This window comes from Cryptomeria japonica, chromosome 11 (assembly GCF_030272615.1).
Source record: "Cryptomeria japonica chromosome 11, Sugi_1.0, whole genome shotgun sequence".
In the NCBI taxonomy this organism is placed as follows: domain Eukaryota; kingdom Viridiplantae; phylum Streptophyta; class Pinopsida; order Cupressales; family Cupressaceae; genus Cryptomeria; species Cryptomeria japonica.
The window spans coordinates 591,325,849-591,332,437 of record NC_081415.1 but is presented as its reverse complement, the minus strand read 5'-3'; positions in this window follow the sequence as shown (position 1 = coordinate 591,332,437).

Below are 6,589 nucleotides of genomic sequence, written 5' to 3'. Positions count from 1 at the left end.
GCTTTAATATTGAGCCTAGAACAATTGTTAGCCATGTGTCTTGTTTCAAAACATCTTTGACAATGGAAAGGAAAACCTCCATAATCCAAATATTGTAACCAACAGCAGTCAACAACCTTGAAGGTGATATCAGCTAGAAGATCTCTCAAAATATCCATATCCACAAGGATGTAAGCAAAAATAGTGTGAGGTGTATATGTATCTATACTAGAAAATCACTAAAAGAGTTTCCAATAGATTAAAAGCAAGAATCAAACCAAATGTATAATGGGAGATTTGGTAGATAGACCCAAATATGTTTCATTATGAATTTAATACATAGCCACATTTCTTTTAGGTTGGAGCTAATAGCAAATGGGATCCCTAGATATTTAACTTGTTTATTGGGACTACGCCACTGAAAGTCAACCTTATTGAACCATGTTGAAGGTACTTCAATCCATCTCAACATGATGGACTTGGCATTAGACACTCTTGCCCCAAAGGCCAAGTAGAAGAATTCACGTTTCTAAACTAGGATTACAACATTATTTTCTTCAAGCTCCACAAAAATAGCAACATCATCTGCAAATCAGATATTTAGCAGATATTTTTTATCAAGGAGTGTTATACCCCTAATTCTAGGGATGAATTCATACTCTCTTAGTAGATAGAGAATAACATCAAATGCAGTTACAAATAATGCAAGTGCTAGAGGACATGCTTTCCATATGGATCTCTGAAGGACAAATGTCTCAGATAAGATTCCATTTACATCCACTTGTGCCATCGTATCACAGAGCAAGGTATGTATATGTATATGTATATGTATATGTATATGTATATACATATAAATATATAGATATATGTATGTGTGTGCTAAAAAGTGTGGAATCTGCGAGAGAGAATCAAATAACATCAAACACACACATGAAACATTATGTTAGAGTTAGAAATCAAAATAGAAACTAAATTAAGCTAGCTTCAAAATCAAGAACCCCAAGCGCGTCTCATGTTCCTCTATCTCCATGGATCTTCAAGATTTAAGGTGGCTCTCACTTGGAAGAGCACTTGATCTTTTAGATGTCAACCTAAAGAACGAGATTGAAGGATATGTCAAGATCAAAACAAATGCAACTAAGATCCTAGCTAGATGATCAAATGATATGAAAAGATGAAATGCAAGATGGAATGCAAGATATGAGATTAAGATTAATTCCAAATTGAAAGCTTAGGTGTGCTAATTAAACTAACATGGAGATTGCTATGAAATTGATATACAATAGCTATGAATTAAGCTAGCATGAAAATGGGATTAACATGATACTGTATGTGGGAAAAGCGGGTTGATAAAACTCAATATGTGAAAATATTGTCAAAGACTTGTCCACACACACACAGAGGACTTCTTGGTGCAAGCTATGGAGTAACGTAGTATTACTCAGCTTCCCAAGGTGGGTCCCATGGTTCTCTATCTCACAATGTCCCTCAAACCAATGTTTTTGCTCTCAGATCACTGAGCAAAATGGTTTAGGAATGGCAAATGCAAGAACGAGGGATGTTTTGATAAATTCTAGAATGAAATGCATCCTAAGCTATGCATGATCTTAAAATGCAATAAACTAGATTATAAGATGACAAGGTTACTATAAATACTATCCTAACATGATATATTAGTATATGATTGAGCTAAAATGATAAAGAAAGTATTCTAAACATGCATATTTAGACTAATTTCTAATTAAAAGAGAGGCTAAAACGATGAGCATAAAAATGATATGAAAGCTTGAATGTATTTGAGCATAGGTATGATACTACAAATTTGGAGGATTGATGATTCAAAATGGAGGAATGAGAGCTCTATTTATAGCAAAAACAGGGCAATGGATGGTCAGGATTGAAAGAGTTGATCAAGGGTTGAGTTTGAAAGTTGGGGATCCATGTTTGCAATCTGCACCAATGAAATGGTGACAAGTGTCAACATAAGATTGGGTTGAGAGAAGGGGTTGGAGACATTAAATGCCTGAGAAGACCTTAGGGTTATCTAGAAGGTAAGGGTCAAGCCTAAGTTAGGCTTACCCAATGGATTAAGAGTTAATCCAAGGATAAACCTTTGTGCAAATGATTAAGAGATAATCATGGTCAAAGCATTAAAGGCCTGATGAGACCTTTGGGTTGGGTGAAGGTTGAGTTAAAACAAATTCTTTAACCATGCAAGAGGGTTTGAGTTAACCATTAATGGTTATTGAAGACTTTGGGGAATTAAGTGGTTGAAGGCTTGAAGCCTTTAATGGTTATCAAAGACTTTGAGGATTTAAGTGGTTGAAGGTTTGAAGCCTTTAATGGTTATCAAAGACTTTGAGGGTTTGAGAAGTGACCTCCCCTTGCTTAGGGATGTGACAAAGTTTAGAAGATGGGTTAGGCTAATTAGAAGTGATTTAGAAAAGTCTAGAAGGGATTAGAAAGGGGTTTAGGAAGGCAAGTGGGAGATGTAGGAGAATGCAAGTGGATGGAGGGATAATAGGATTTAATTGAATTAAATGATTTAATTCAATTTGGTTGCAATTAAATAAATTAGATTTATTCAATTTAGGATAACTATTTAATTAAATTTGAATTTATTTAAAAGTGGATAGGGGGGTTTTAATTGAATAAAATGATTTATTCATTAAATGGGTATAGTCGATTTTATTTAAATAAATTGAGTAATTTACTTAATAAAATAGAGGAATGTGGATAATTTAATTAAATTGGATTTAATTAAATAGAGAAATGAACATAAAATATTCATTTAGGAATATGGTCATTTTTTATACGTTTACAAATACTATCAACATGATGAAAGCTAAACTAGCATGCAACTAAGATGATCTAAGTGCTTGAAGATGACAAATTGAGCTCCTTGATAACTTGCAAAATGACTATAAGTTTGATGCACAAGATGATGGATCCTGAATAAAAAAAGGCATTATAAGGCTATGATAAAAAGTTTCTCCTTGATTGATGGATAGAGGCTCAATCTATATAGTTGGAGGCTTGAAAACTGACGGTCAAGATTGAATATTGATCAAGGGTTGAGATTGAAAGGGAATGTGGTCCCAGGTTTGAAGGCTTAGCATTGTGACAAGTGTCACAAGGAGAGGAGGGGGGGAAGGATAAGCGTGGTCTCACATGTGTGAGCACATCTTGGGAAGAACAAGTATCCTAGGGAAAAGGGGAAGATGTGCTCACACATGTGTGAGCAACCTTGGGAATTCCAAGAGGTGACAAGTGGAAACACTTGTGGAAAGGTGTAAGGGCTAGTGGAAGAAAGTTTATGACACACAAACCAAAAGGGAAAAGAGTAGGGTGGCTCTATGGGGAAGAGCATCCTTACACATGTGTGAGAACCCCTTGGTCAAATGTGATGTGGACATGTGAAGTGACTTGTGAGTCACATGTGGAGTCACATGTGGGTTTGGGTAGATGTGTAGTATTTTTAATTTGAATAATTACTAACATTGGCTAGGCTTTGGATTAATTAGGATAATGAGGGGTTCTAGAAGAATATTAGCATGCTAATGGAAAATGTAGGAGAATGCAAGTGGAGGGAAATAGGCATTTTTAGATAAAATAAGAGATTTATTTTAGCCAAAAGGGGTGCAACTTGCATTTGTAGGATTTTGCAAGTGGGGGAACTATTCACAAATAAATAATGATTTATTTAAATGCAAAGAGATTTTATCATATGTAAATTCAATTAAAAGGGAAAAAGGGGGTTTTAAATAAATAAATAAGAATTATTCAATTAAATGTCTAAAGGGTACTTAATCAAACCTTAGTTTAATTAATAGGTTAAGCTAGAAGAAAAAGATTTTAATCAAATATTTTATTTGATTAATAGGTTTATTGGAGGAATAGGGATGTTAATTAAACCTTAGTCTAATTAATAGGCGAATGAATGATGATTAATTAGTTGTGCAAGTTTTAGGTGTCTACAGTATGTATACATATATACATGTATATATGTGTATATACATGTATACACACATATATACATATATGTGTATATACATGTATACACACATATATACATATATGTGTATATACATGTATATACACATATACATATATATACATATACATACATACATATACATATACATACATATATATACATATACATATACATATACATACATACATATACATATATACATAATTAGTTGTGTAAGTTTTAGGTGTCTACAGTATGTATACATATATACATGTATACGAACATATATATATGTGTATATACACGTATATACACATACATATATATATATACATATATATGTATGTATATATATATACATATATATGTATACATATACATATATATATATATATATATATATATATATATATATATATATATATATATATATATATATATATATATATATATATATATATATATATATATATATATATATATTGAAGTTGAGAAATACAACTTCAGAGATCTCAAGAACACTTGCAAGCAAAATGCTTATCACAAGAGAAGAAAGGAGGAAAAAAAAACAATAATGGCTTTGAAGAAAAAGATTATCATTCAAAGAGAAAATGAAAAAAGAAATACAATACAATCCTTATAAAAGGAGATTATGCAACCCTAAAGAAACCCTAAAGGGATAATGTGTATAATTATTAAATATCTACAATATTATTAAATGCCTAAGTTTAGCTTAAGTGTAGAGGATAATAGACTAATAATTAAATAAATAATTATTAACTAATACATGATAACTCTAACACCCCCCTTAAGATGAACTTAGGGAATAGCTAAAAACTAAATGCATGAAGCAAATGCAACTGCATGATGAAGGCAAATTTTGGAAATCTCTATAAACTGGAGAAATAGAGAAAACCATGTGGGAAAAAACTCTACTCCAAAAAGAGATGGAAAAAGCATCCTAAAAAAAACATGAAGGAAGGAAGGCCTCAATGAGACTCCCCAAGGACAACTTCCTTCACCCCAAGCATAGAGCGCAATTGAAGGTAGTGCGGAGATGCAAAAGGTTTAGCCAAGATGTCAGCAACCTGCTCCTTTGTAGGAATGTACTCCAAGATGAGAAAGTCATCCTGAATCAAGTGTCTAATGAAGTGCATGTGAAGCTCAATGTGTTTAGTCCTTTGATGCTCCACTAGGTTGCAGTAAATGTGAGTGGCACTCTGATTGTCACACTAAAGAATAGTGGGACTATCAGGAGGGAACCCAAACTCAATCATCAACTATCAGAGCCCTAAAACCTCTTGACTAGCTAACATCGTTGCTCGGTACTCAGCCTCTGTAGATGATAATGCAATATCAGGCTACTTCTTGCAAGACCATGTGATAGGGTCAGAACTAAGGAAAAAAACAAAGTCAAAAGTAGACTTATGATCATGAGCATCACCAACCCAATCTAAGTTAGTGAAGCCAACAATGTGAGGGGATCAGTGAATGCCAAACTATGTAGTGCCCCGAATGTACCTCAAATACGTATGGCAGCTCGCCAATGGCTCTCATGGGGATCATGGGAGAACCTAGAGACAAGACCAACCGCAAAGGAAAGATTTGGGCGTATATGTGTCAGATACAACAAAATGCCAACCAACTGCCTATATAAGGTAGGATCCACGAAGGTGTAGAACAAGTGGCAAACAAAACAACACCTAATTGAAATGGTGTGGGTGCAAGCTTGCAAGCAAGCATGTCAAATCTGTGAAGCATACCAAGAGCATACTTTTGTTGAAGTATGAAAAATCCCATCGGAAGACTAAATAACCTATAGGCCCCAAAAATAGTGCAGAAGTCCAAGATCTGTCATCTCAAACTACTCCATCAAAGCTCTCTGAATATCCCGAATCAAGGAAGACGAGCCACCTATAATGATGAGATCATCAACATATAGCACAAGAATAACTATATCATCCCCTTGACGTTGAATATAAACTGTGGGATCGGAATGACAACGTGTGAAGAGTGTGGAGAGCAAGAAAGAGTCCATCTTCTCATACCAGGCCCAAGGGGCTTGTTTGAGACCATATAATGAATGCTAAAGTTTGCAAACCAAAAAAGAATCCTACACAAATCCTTGAGGCTACTCCACGTAGATCTCCTCGTGAAGGTCTCCATGTAAGAAGGCACTCTTCACATCCATCTGAAAAAACTATCCATCCCTATGAAGTTGCAAGCGAAAGTACAAAGCAAATAGAATTCATCTTGGCGACAGGAGCAAAGGTCTCAAAGTAATCAATGCCCACCACCTAAGAAAACCCCTTCGCAACAAGACGAGCCTTATACTTATTAATAGAACCGTCTACAACATACTTGGTACGGTACACCCACTTGCATCGAACCAACTTTCTTCCTTTCAAAAGAGTACAAAGATCCCAAGTATGATTCTTCATCAAAGAAGAATACTCCTCATCCATGGCCCTATCCCACTCTGGCCCTATCACACTCTGGGTGACCGATCAGCTCTGAAAATTTATGAGGATCATCCGAAATGGCACGACTCAGAAGACTAGAACCATATGTTTGTGCATGAGTACGATAGGAATTTGAAGGATCGCCTGCCATAGAACCAACGACATCAACTAT